A 13,615-nucleotide genomic window follows, 5' to 3' on the forward strand; every position below is an offset into this window, starting at 1 on the left:
AAGCTCAAAGTCCAATCACAGCAGATCACAATCTGATATGGACCAAATATAAATCAATAACATGTACCACATGCATACAAATTAAAGACAACGCCTTTTCATTACGCTTTATGTCTTAAGGCTTCTCACCAAGCCATAAGCCCTTAATCACTTGATTCTGACTTAGTTTAATTAAAACAGAAGTTCAACCTCATCAATCTAGGGTCCACAAACCCCCAATAGCCTACTGTCCTCACAGCACAGCTACTGTTCTTCGAAATCCCAGAATATCCGGATATATGTCGAGGGCATATCCGGATATCTCCAAACCCATATCCGGATATCAATATCCGGATATCATATCCGGATATTTCGCGACAGAATGCAGTTTCTGCATTTCGCGAGATATCGCTCCCAAGGTTCCATTTTATTAAAACTGAAGTTGTAATTCTTTCCCAAAAATTCTGAGATTTTAATATGTTAAACTAGACATCACAAGCTTTCCAACGACATATCTTATGTCTCAATCGGAGTTGTATAGCTTTGGTTATGATTTTCCCAAAGTGACTGCTGCCAACTGAAATTCCAGCAACCAAGACGCGACTTTAAACTAACACTGAGTTCAAACCGCTTATCCAATGGCTACGAAATTTGACAGGGTTGTCGCCCTATGTGTTAGCTTTACATAGGTCCAAAAGGCACTCGATTTGGAGCTCTGTAGCTCAAGATATTGAATTTTTACCAAGACAGGTTTGTTGCTGTCCCGAAATCCGGATATCCATATCCGGATATGCATATCCGGATATGCATATCCGGATATTTCGCGACAGAATGCAGTTTTTTTGCATTTCGCGAAGATATCCAACAAAGGTGGTTCATTTCAAGCATACAGAAGCTTAAACATGCGATTTAAGGTGTGTTTAACATTACCCAACATTAAGTTATCAACTTTAATCCATTACATGCATCAAGGTTCCACTTTTAAGCATAAAAACTCAAGAACAAGGTTGGTACAACATACCCAAGCTTCAAACTCAGAACAAAGAGGCTCTTGGAGCTCACTTGACACTCCCAAGGTTCTGACTTTACCCAAGAACGAAAATGGCAACATAAGCTATGTCCTTTCTTCACAAAGAAGGCTTCTTGAAGCTTCACAAGCCAAGAACAAGTGCTCTCACCCAAAGGGACACCAACTCAGCCCCTCAACACCTCACCAACAACCTCTCCAACTCAGAAAGGAACACACACTTCCTTCACAAGGCTCACACACCCTCAACCAAGTGTTTAGATGGTGAAACAAAGAAGAAAAGGTGAAGACTTGGAGGTTTCTCATGCAAAGGTGACCAAGGAGAAGGGTGGCAGCAGCCAAGCTCTCAAAATGTCACGTAGGAGGCACCTTTTTTGACCTAGAAATGTGTGCTATGGCCTTATATAGGCCCACTTAAGAATGAACGCGCAATATTAACTTTAATTGCTACGCTTAGCATTTTAATCTCAAACTCAGGATTTCTAACCTACTCAATTTTACAAGAATTATCATATTTTTCTTATATTTTGCTGAGCACCTTTTCGGTACGCGCTTTTCCAAGCCAGTACCGATTTCTAGCACCAGTTCTCATTATCTGGACTTGAAACTCGTTTTACAAGTCCTACATATCATTCTAGTAATTTTCATACACTTATTATAATTTTCCGGGATACTTTTTCGGTACGCTTTTATACCGACTAGCAGAACCGGTGTCTGCACTTTTCGTTAGAAAAGCGACTTTCAGCATTATTACTCACTAATTATAATTATTAAAGCCTCATAATAATTATTAGGGTCAATTATGAAATTATTTCCTAATTTCACATAATTAATTAATTAAATCCCTTAATTAACGGTGCAGGTTCTTACACCTACACATAAGACAGTAACTTTTGTCATTTGCAGTTGTGGATTTAGGGTCTGCATACAATGCTATCTAGACAGGTCATTTATGAAGAAGTTTAAGATACTTTTGTCTATAGATCAGTTGGCCATGAAATTCGTAGCCAAAGATGTGAACATAGCTACAGTGAGGGCGGATCAAGTGGTTGCTCGGAGTTGTTATAATATGAGTCTAAGGATTCCGCAAGAAAACATGAAAGAAAAAGGAAAGGTAGAGACAAAAGCTCAGCAAGAAGGAAGTCAAGTAGATAAAGAAAAGGAAAAGGTGGGTAAGAAAGAAGAAAAGGAAGAACCACGAGTGATGGTAGTAGGGTTAGATCATCAGGTGGAAAGTAAAGGAGAAAGACTGGAACCTGCTGGGATGATGGTGGAGTTTTAACTCGGAACATTACTGGAGCAAACTACTAGAGTGGGTTTCGAGTTGAATCAGGAGGTGGCAGAGGAATTAAAAGAGTTGTTGAGAAAGAATGCAAACTTATTTGCTTGGAAACCGCCTGATATGCCGGGGATAGATCCGACTTTATCTTGTCATCGATTGTCAGTAATGCCCGGTTCGAAGCCGGTTTCCCAGAAAAAGAGAAGATTTTGCCCAGAAAAGAGGAAGGCGATTGAAGAAAAGATAAAGGAGTTGTTAAAAGCCGGTTTCATTAGAGAAATAGAGTATGTAACGTGGTTAGCTAACCCGATACTAATAAGGAAGCCGGATGGGAGATGGAGGATGTGCATCGATTATACGGACTTTAATAAAGTCTGTCCTAAAGATCATTTTCCACTTCCAAATATTGATCATTTAGTGGATAGTGCTTCCGGGTATAAAGTCTTGTCTTTTATGGACGCTTATGCAGGGTATAATCAGATACCGTTGTGGAAGAAAGATCAAGAAAAAATGGCCTTTATAACTGAAGATGCAGTTTATTGCTACAATGTGATGTCGTTTGGGTTGAAAAATGCAGGGGCTACTTACATGAGGATGATGACTAAGGTATTTAAGGAGCAAATAGGCATGATGTTGGAGGTTTATATGGATGATATGATTGTGAAGTTGGGAGATAGCAGGACACATTTAACCGACTTGCAAGAAGTTTTTGGGCAGATTAGGAAGCATAATATGCGGTTGAATCCAACTAAGTGTGCCTTTGGGGTTCCCACAGGGAGATTTTTAGGATTCTTGTTGACGAAAAGAGGGATTGAGGCCAATCCATATAAATGCAGAGCCGTGCTAGAAATGCAAAGCCCGATGAGCATTAAGGAGGTTCAAAAGCTGAATGGGCGAGTAACGGCGTTATCCAGGTTCTTGGCAAAGTCAGCCCACGTTGCACTGTCGTTGTTCCAATTGTTAAAGAAGGGACATAATTTTGCTTGGACAGAGGAGTGTGAGTCACTTTTCAGCATTTAAAGGAAATTTTAGTTCTCCTCCAATTCTCAGCAAGCCAAAACCAGTGAAGTTTTATTCTTATATTTATCTGTTTCACAAGAGGCAGTTAGCTCGGTCCTTGTCCAAGAAGGAGAAGACGGTCACCAAAAGCCACTATACTTCATAAGTAAAGTACTGCAGGGAGCTGAGGTTTGTTATCAACATGTAGAAAAAGTGGCGTTGGCATTATTAATAACAGCAAGAGGCTTCACCATTATTTTCAGTGTCACCAAATAGTAGTCATGACTAATCAGCCTATTAAGAAAATATTGCAGAAGCCGGACTTAGCAGGGCGAATGGTAGCATGGGCAATAGAATTGTCTGAGTTTGGCATCAGTTTTGAAGCACGCGTATAATGACCCTCCCTGGTAAATCTTTATTATAGAGATTTAATTTGAGGATTTAGATGCCAAATATGTGTTTAGAATATGATTTTGTATAGTCTGGCACTTTTTACGAAAATCTCGTGAATAGTGATTTTTTACCGGGTATTTTGAACTGATGTTTAAGCAACTGGTAGAGTCCAGAAATGAATATATGATATGATAAGTATATGGAGTCCAATATATGCCAAATAAGTCAGATTTAGACCAAAAATGATAGATTTAGAAGTTTTACGTGCAAACAATGCGCATTAGTGATTCACAGTTCATTTTATTAAAAACAGTGCAAAAATCAAATTGTGAATTGCTAATAATGTTCCTTAGGGAATAAAAGTGAATGTAAATGAACTCAGGAAAATGAAATTAGATTTTGATTTTTTGTCGTTCCCGGAACGGGAACGACGTTCGGCAAGTTGTTCCCATGGAGGGAACTTCATTCAGTAGAACATTCCCATGGCGGGAACGATGTTCAGTAAGTTGTTCCCATGGTGGGAACGTCATTCCTTGGTTTGGAACGCCACAAAGTTACTTTTGGGTAAAATGGGTAAATAGTCATTTAAAGAGTTGTTGACTTTAGTTAAATAAGTGTAAGGGAATAAAACATGTACAGTAAGTCACTAAGAATATAAGACACCATCAACCATCTTCCTTATCATTTTCGTGGAAGCCATTGGAGGAAGAGAGAAAAACTTGAGAAAATCATAACTTGAGCTACGCTTGTCGGAATCGAGTCGTTCCAAAGCCAAACCTTCTAATAATTTTGAGAGGAACACAGCCTAACCCTTATTTTCGTGCGGGAAGCCTTGTAAAAAGAGATCGCTGCCCTCAAAGCTACGAAAATATTCTTGAAATTTTGGGATTTTGAGTGATTTGGACTTTACGGAAGCTTGAAGAACGTTCCTCTTTCCATTCTTGGGTGTTTAGTGGTAAGTAAATCCAACTCCTTTCAAGTTTTCATGAAGAAATGAAAATGTTAGGTTTTGGATGAATAGTAACAAAGTGAATAATGACTTTTGATGGAAAATTAATGGTTGTTTGATATTGTTTCTGTTAGTATATGGATGTCCTAGAGAAAATCTTTTGATTAGATTAGGACATATGTGGACCTTTTATATTGTCGCAAATAAATAAAAAGCACTCTTTTTCCTGTTTCATATTTTGTCTCAATATTATAGTTAATATTTTATATGAGTAACTGGATGAACCCCCTGGAATAAAATAGGTATCTCTTGAGTATCTGTGATGAGATCACGATCATGAGGATTCAAGGATATTGGATGTTTATCCCTAATTTTATGTTCCTAGTCTAGAGACACTGAGAATGGGGATAGCTCGCACTGAACAGACCTACAAAAAGACTCTATGAGGAAATCTTACAAAAGTATCATTAGAGCAGTCTCTTAATATTTGTGTATGTTTTTTCTTAGACCATAAGTTGTCACCTAGACTGTGTTCTAGAAGGCATGTTTTGATGGTATACCTGGTCTGCCTGAAACATGGAGACTCATAGGTATACTTTTGGGCATGTCCTGAAAGAGCACAGGCCTAGGGTGATAAGCTGAAGGAATTCGTCAAATCTCTGTAAGGGATTAGGTTATCTGTAAACCGGAAAAATCGAGATGACATTTACAGTACTCGGGAATATATGCATAGTAAAAGAGATCATGAGATGATCTGCCTTTAGAGTCAGAAAATTGAATATTCCCTATTTCGAATAAAGCTTACCCTAAACCGCAAGGGTTGATACGTTTCCTTGCCCTAGGTTTAATGGAAAGGTAACCGAGACGAAAGGAAATATATACGGTAACCAAATATGTATAATAGGATGATTATGTCATTAACCTAACTAGCTCTGGGGCAACAAAGCATTGCTAGTGCTCTGTGTTGTCATTAGATGGGTTGTGAGCTTGTTGGACCCAAGCCCATTTATGTCAGTGGCTATGTTGGGCCTAATGGGTCACACACTAACACCTTATTGTCATGATGATATAGCATTAAAGGTATTGGACATAATAATGGTTGTTAGCCCAAGAAGAAGATTGGAAGCCCACTTAAAAGGGAAAAGGGCGCATGGATCATGTAATGGGCTTGGATGGTCCAGGACAATACTAATTAATTTAATTAGTTAAATTAATTATCAAATATTTAAATTTTGAATTTTGAATTTGAATTTTGAATTTTGAAATTTGAATTTGGAAATTCGAATTTTGAATTGGAATTTGGAAATTCGAATTTTGAATTGGAATTTGGAAATTTGAATTTTGAATTGGAAATTTGAAATTTGAAATTTGAATTTTGAAATTTGTAATTTGAATTTGAATTTTGAAATTTGAAATTTGAATTTAGAATTAAAATTTTGAATTTGAATTTGGAATTTAAATGTTTGAATATTTGAATTTAAATGTTTGAATTCGAATTTGAATTAGCTATGAAAAGTTGTTTCATAACAAAAGGATAAGATAAGATCTTGTTGGAACAAATCCCTAGTATCAAGAGGAGATCTTTGAGCATCATCCAAGGTTGTTTGGGGCGCTGATTTGGGTTCTTATGAGTGTCATTTAGTCAACTAAATGAGCTTCAATCAGATTTGGTTGGTTGAGAGAATAAGTGAGTGAGTTGGTTCAAGTTTGAATGCAACTGCTCAACGTATTTGGACTGTTTTTTGGGCTGAATGGGGCGCACCATATGGCTGGCCATATGATGGTTGTTGAGTCAAATTTTTGTTGAGATATGGACTTGATATAATGAGGATATGATAGGAGGTTTTGGCAAAATTTGATTTGCAACAACTTCACTTATTCCTCTCCTAGTGTGCGCTATATAGCTCAGAATTTTGAGTGGAAAAATCTGATTTCATTCATTCATTCTCTCATCTCCTTTGGTCATCCTTTTGTTAGGTTTTTCTCAAGAGAGTATTGAAAATTACCTAGCCCTTTCTAAGAGTGTTCCATGCGCCACTTTTGTGAAGTCTTAAGCTGAAGACTTCACTCTTCTAAACCCATTTACCTGGCCTCCTTCTTCACCCATTGAGCACATAGCAAGCCTCTTTGTGGTGGTCAATTGGTGGCTTTCAAGAAAGTGTTCTTGCATCCTGACGTGGGTGGTGTGGATCAACATTGGAGGGTTTGAACCCTATCAGGTAACATCATACTGTCATAAAGATAGATTCTTGATTGCATGTGTGATTCCTCTTAAGAAAAAAATTGTTTTTCTCTCTCACATGCTACGGCCTTCAAGGCCATTTACTTTGAAGTGGTATCAGAGCCCGGTCGCTTTACCATCGGCGGGTGATGGTACTTTGTTTGTGAAATTTATTTTCTCACGGTCAAAAATTCTTTAAAGAGGTAAAAGATAGATTCTTTGCATGTGGATATAAATTTCAATGCTTTAAAATGTTAAAGATTGTCTTTTTATGAACTTTATTAATATGATTATAATGTTCATATATCTACGTTTAGTCATGGTTCTGTTTCTTAGTAATTCTTTATGAAAGTTTTCAAAAGAAACATTTAAAAAAAAAAAAGGGAATATGTTTCTGCCATGAAGTGAATATTCAAATGCCTAGTTTTCTCCATGAATTGTTCATGATCATAACATAAATTTTTGTGATAAAATTTCTCATACATGTAAATGTGTGGTTCGGCCATATTGTGATATGGTTGTTTTTATGATTTTTTTTTAATTCTTTGAGAAAGAATTCAAAAGGGTTTGAATCATGTATAATGATACAAGATTCGACCAATTTTGGAAAACTAGGAGTTTTTGAAATTTGATTATTGTTTTGATATTTTAATTGTTAAATTATCAAAATATTCGTGAGAAAATACTTGTTATGATATTTGATATCTTGTGCTTGCAAAGTTGTTTATCCTTTCAGGTGAAAAAAGGAAGGGGATGGTCATGGTGCCCGAAATTTTAATTTCAATTTTTTTTAAAAATTAATGTGTAATTTTGCTCTATTTAAATTAGAGTTGTAATTTGAATTTCGAATTTTGTAATTTTTCATTTGTCCCTCCAAAGATGTTTTAGAGTTTCTTTAATTATTTGTAATTAAAAAAATTAGGCTAGTGGCGTTTAGACGACAAGCAGCCGTTACTTGAGAAGCATGATGGACAAATGCGCGAGCACCATGACTATCTCAAATAAAATGTTTTATATGCTTGTATGCTTTGTACGACTAGTATGCATGAGATAATATATCCTGAATGTATGCTTATATGACTTAAGACGTCTAGTATGCATGAATTGGACAAACCGCGTTTGTAAGTATTATTATGCGCGTCCAATTACGACTAGTATAATCCGATAGATGTTTGACATAGGATAGGACTAGCATGATAATTATACCTATGCGTTCGATGAGACTTTGTAAACCCTAAATAAAAGGAACCCTTAAAAGGAATTAAATTATTAAGCGCATGATTACCTCCCACCACCAATATTACTCAAACCTCTTCTAAATAGTGGTGCTCCACAACTCAGTTGGGACCCACTGTTTCGTTGAGCAAGAGTAGTGTTAGAAGTGTGAGACACTTAGGGTGCTGGTTAGTGCTTAACTGAGGCATAAGTTGCAGGCTCAGCCAGACTTATGTGCTTAGGGTAATAGTGCTAGGTTGGTTGCATGAGATGCACCACTAAGTGACAAGGAGTTGTCAACCTAATGTTAAGAGAGGGTATGAGATACTGTTGATAAGGATCAACCCATTATTTAAATTAATCTTGCGGTCTCAGACGGGGGTTAAAATAAATAATCGCACTCTTAATCCTACTAAGGTAAAGTCTAAAAGTAGATTAACCCTAAGTCAAATGGTAAGGGTCATTGACTTAGCTTCATCCACCGTCCGATCAAGCTAAAATTTTTTTAGCAAGATCTTGACTCATTGCACATCATATTCAACGGTGGATTTGTTGATTGGAGGCCTGTACCATTCCCATAAAATTCAAAACCGAAACAGGTTTCGCAGGCGATTTCTACTGCAAGCAGCGTTTTTGGGAGGACCATTTCTCTCAAACGAACCGTCCGATCGTCCTCAAATTGGGTCAGCGTGTTCCTCTTATATGATATTTCAAATATGACCGGACCGATTTTCGAACTGAGGTTCCCAGCATCAGATATAAATTTTGAAAGTTGGCCTGTTAGTTTTGTTAGAAATGATGCAATTTCGGGCAGCCATATTGCAGGGATCGTTTCTCTCAAATGAACCATCCAATCTTCCTCAAATTTGGTCAGCATGTTCCTCGCATATGATACTTCAATATGACCGAAGCGATTTTTGATCTAAGCCCTCTGGTGTGAGATATGGTGGTCAGAAAATGGCTGTCCACATTGAGAAAAATCACTACTCCTAATAAGTCCCACATTGCCTATCTCTCCTCCCTTCCTCCTCCCTTCCCCCTATATAAGGAGCTTCTCCCCCTTCCTTCAAACGCACAAAAAATTGGAGAGAAAGAGTGTAAGAAAACACAAGACACTTGGGCTTGGTTTAAAACTAACCTAGTGTCGTAGTAAGTGGCATGACAGCCCAAAAAAGAAGTACAAACAAAGGTGGCATACCGCCCCTTCAAGTTTCTTCATGAGGATCTAAAGCACCTCCAGAGGCGGTAGTAATGGGATTCGGATTGAAACTTACATATTCAGATGGGCGGGTTGCAAGCACAATTGTTTGACCTTCCTCGTCGTGTGTACATAAATGGCCATCTTTGACAAAGTTAAAAGTTTCAATCTTGTGCAAGTCACGAAGAGTAGTTTCCGGTTGAAAAAGTCAACCTGGTCTAAGTTCTAACCACAGATTTGGTGATCATAAGCTTCAAATTTGGAGTCCATTTAAATGGCAGCTTGCTCTAAGCCGGATACTTTCTTCTTTAAATTATCTACCTCCAGTTCCATCTTGGCTACTCGGAAATTCGAGTCTTCAAAATTCTTTTTCAATTGATCACGTTCTTTGGTTAATTCCGAGTAGTCGTTCTTTGCAAGTTCAAACTTTTCGTTAGTCATTTTGGCGGCTTCTTCAGCGGCAGCAACAACTTTTTTAGTTTCCTTTAATTTTACTTGGAAACCATAAGCAACAAATTCAACAGCTTCAGCCTATTTCTTGAGATTTTCTTGCTCAGTCTTAAAATTATTTTTGAAAAGTTGCAGATCTCTAAGCTCAGTAAGAAGTTGCTGACATTCAGCCAGAGCCAGGAGAGCCATTTCAAAAAAGTGCGCTTCCTTGAGGTCAGTATCTCGAAGAGCAGTGAATTTGGAGATAAGTTGGTCTAGAGATAACTTATCCCATTTTTCTCGAAGTCCTGTAGTAAAACAGGGCTTCACTTTGTCCATAAAATTGGGACCTTGGAATTGTAAAGCAACGACGGAAGTAAGAGGAGTTAAAGGTCTATCAGCAGCAGTATCTAGGCTTTGATCACTTATCCGGACGCATTTTCTTTGTCGGAGTTCATCAGAATCAGCTGGGTTTCTACATCCAACATGATAGTATCTCCGGGAACAGAACCTGTAGCAGATGTAGCCGGAATAGGAGAGGGAGTAGAAGAAGGATCCTTAACGCCAGAGGCAGAGGGAGCGTCAATCCGACTTCCTTTCTTCTTCATCTGGGCAAAAAACATTAGATCCATGGTTTTATCTATTAAAAAAAAAGAGTGGAGATAGATATAGAATATGTAATAGCATGCAAGGAATACATTAGTGTTTACTTACTAAGCTTTTTGAGAATCCATTCTAGATAATTTCCATTTTCTAAAATGGAGCGAGGAGCAATAGAAGCATTCTCCTTTGTAAATTGAAGCGCTAAATCTTTAAACCAAGTATAGGTTTCAAACTCGTCATCAGTTAGATTCTTCGAGTTAGTTAAAAACACTTTCACAGAGGGAGTGTAGTGAGCACGGTTCCAAGATAATGGGAACCGAGGAAGTCCACCTTGATCCAAAAAGAAGGTTGTAGGAGGTGCAGATTGAGAAGAAGAAAAAGAAGTAGATGGTGTAGAAGGAAGAGCTTCAGGGATACAAATTTTGACGTAATCTTCCTTAAAGTTTTTCCAGTTATCCTCATATATAGTGCAACACCCTGGGCGAGCTTTCAAAGAAACCCAACTATAGCGGGTACTTCCTTTTTCGATAGCATTTCGGAACACGACGAAAAGATAGAAAAAGACCTGGGCAGGGTAATCGAACTCATAAGCTTGGCAAATTATTTCAAACGTTCGTAAGAAACACCAACTGTTGGGATGAAGTTGAGAGAGGGCAATCTCTAGATGACGAAATACTTCAATTTGGAAGTCGGTAAAAGGTAATGAGATTTTAAGCTCAGAAAATAAACATTTCTAGATGAAAAAGAAAGAGTCATCACCTTACCTTGATGGTGAGAAAATCCTGTCATTCTCGCCGGGCACGGCAATCCAGAAGAGGTAATTATGGAATCATGAAAGAGAAGTACCGACTGTAAGTCAGCATGTAGAGCAGTCGGATTGTTCTCATAGGTTGAGCGAAGTCCTAATGCTTTTTCGTCAACCCATTCTAATCCCTCCAAATTGGAAGCAAGAGCAAAGCGAGAAGCGAGAAGCGAACGGTAAGGACGATTCCTCGGCATGTGCCTAGAAGGAAATGCACTGTTAAAATCTAACGCGAAAAAAGGAATTAATGGTAATATGTTATGTAGGGATGGTTGGGGATGTAAAGGCAACCTAAGCCGTCCGGAACCCGGCAAAGGGAATGCAGAGGCCTTAAAATGGGTAAAGTTATTACGATAAGGAGGACAACTTTTGGGCAAATAGAAGGTTATTTGTGAATCTAAAACGTCATTCTTAAAGATGGTAGTAGGGGGAGTATTAGGAGGGTTCATAATAGTAAAAAGATGAACAGTGATAAGGTCATGTAATAAGAAAATATCAAAAATGTAGATATGCAATAAATCGAGACCAAGGAAAAAAGGACAGGTGGCAAGAATAGGCTGAGGAGGCAGGAAGTATTTAATGATAGTACCGTTAAATATAGGTATTATACTCCGAGTTGGGGGGCTTAATGTTCCGGGTTTATCATATGGGCTTAGGTAAGCCCAAATAAAGCCCAGATTAGAGTTAGGATAACTGGGTAAGGGGAACTCGGCCAAGGAGTCCAGAACATGCCTATTACCTAAGCATTAGTGGCATAAAGGGACCCTACCATGATCTCAATAACGGATTTACCAGTAACTACCCACCATTATTCTAACCGTTTAAAACCCAATAACGGACACACACTAGAAAAGAGATTAACCCATTAATGTTCATCTAGAACAAATCTAAATCTGGGAAAATCTAATTTGAGGCTACGCGATCTGGTGTTGTTTAATGCATGCATAGTAGAGCTACGTGTAGGACCAGCTCCAAGAATTCTAGCCTGAGGATTAGGCAAGGAAGAGCGTTGGTTATTGGCTAGCATCTCCAATATATCCTGTCGAAGCTCATCAAATTGTTGGTTTTGGGACAGCTCCAAGGCTTCAAGACAACGATCCTAAGAAATTTCAAAATTATTGTTGAATTGTTGATTGCGTGAATCCAGGTGAAGCTAGATTGCTTGGATCTATTTGTTGAGGTCTTTTACATGAGTATTCTCAGCTATGATTACCAATTTGGTGAGGCAAGGAGCTCAATGAAACAATGCTATTGGAAATTAAGGAAGAAGGAGACAGTAAGGGGCTTTTGGTGGAGGAGAAAAATTTTTTACCAAGAAAAAGAAGTTTCCGGGAATATGGTGGGAAAAAATTTTGTCGGGTAAGTTAAGAAAATGTGTTTGGTAGGCCAAATTTTTTTCGGTAAATTGGATGAAGTTTACTGATGTTATGTGTAACACCACGTGTTAACCCGGTTTGTTAACATGTCATCGTATTAAGCCACGCTTAATTTAAAAATGCGGAATATCTTTTTCTTTTCAATTATGACGTCATTATACTTAGCCAAGTTGATTACTTAATCATTTACATAAAAACATCGTCTGTATGAATATTGCTAAAGACAGCTAACTGAAATACCTCATTAATTAATATCATAAATATGTCTCTAGTCACGGAACTACAATACGTAGTCACGGAACTACAATACGTAGTCACGGAACTACAATACGTAGTCACGGAACTACAACATGTTCTGATGTGACTCGTCCTGAAGGGCGACTGGAACGGGTGGATGTTTGGTGACCCTTTCTACTTTCATCAGCGTGGTTCTTTCCTTTACTGATCGTCTTTTCTTGATTGTGGGAGTCATCAACTCGACTCCCTTTGTATTCTTCAATTCTCATGAATTCCTGGGCTTTTTTCCTAACTTCTTCCAAGTCAGTAATTTCATGGCGAGCAAGTTCGTATGCGAAATCTCCTTGTCGCAAGCCTGACAGGAGTATATGCACCTGCACCTTTGGGTCTAAGCCTTGCACTTGTAGGGCCTCTTTATCAAAACGGTCTATGAAGGATCTAAGGGACTCGCCAGATTGTTGTCGAATCTTTTCAAGGGAATGGACGGACTTTGGCACAGGGCGGCTGGTTGCAAAATGGGACTGGAACTTGCTTGCTAGATCGTCCCAGGACGCAATGCTACCAGTTGGTAGGGTGGTGTACCATGTCAGCGCTCTCCCTCCCAGAAGTGTTGGGAAGGTCCTGCACATGAGAAGGTCCGTTTCGCCATGGAGCGTCATCGCTGCTTCGAATTTTTGGATCCACTCAAAAGGATCGGCGCCGCCAACATACGTGGCGATGTTAGAAAGGCCCTTGAACCCGAGGGGTATGGGGGTCAGCCTCAAGCTGTCAGTCAAAGGTTTGTTACGCCCTGACGTGTAAGCAGGCGTTATTTTGATATTGGGGGTGTGTACATGTTGGTCTAGTTGTGGATGAGGTATTTGCGGGGCTTCCACAGAGTATGAGAGGGATGGGGCTTGGTGAAAAGC

Source organism: Gastrolobium bilobum, unplaced genomic scaffold (assembly GCF_033153095.1).
Source record: "Gastrolobium bilobum isolate Gb01-03AN ecotype WA unplaced genomic scaffold, APGP_CSIRO_Gbil_v1 utg55130, whole genome shotgun sequence".
NCBI classification, from domain to species: Eukaryota; Viridiplantae; Streptophyta; class Magnoliopsida; order Fabales; family Fabaceae; genus Gastrolobium; species Gastrolobium bilobum.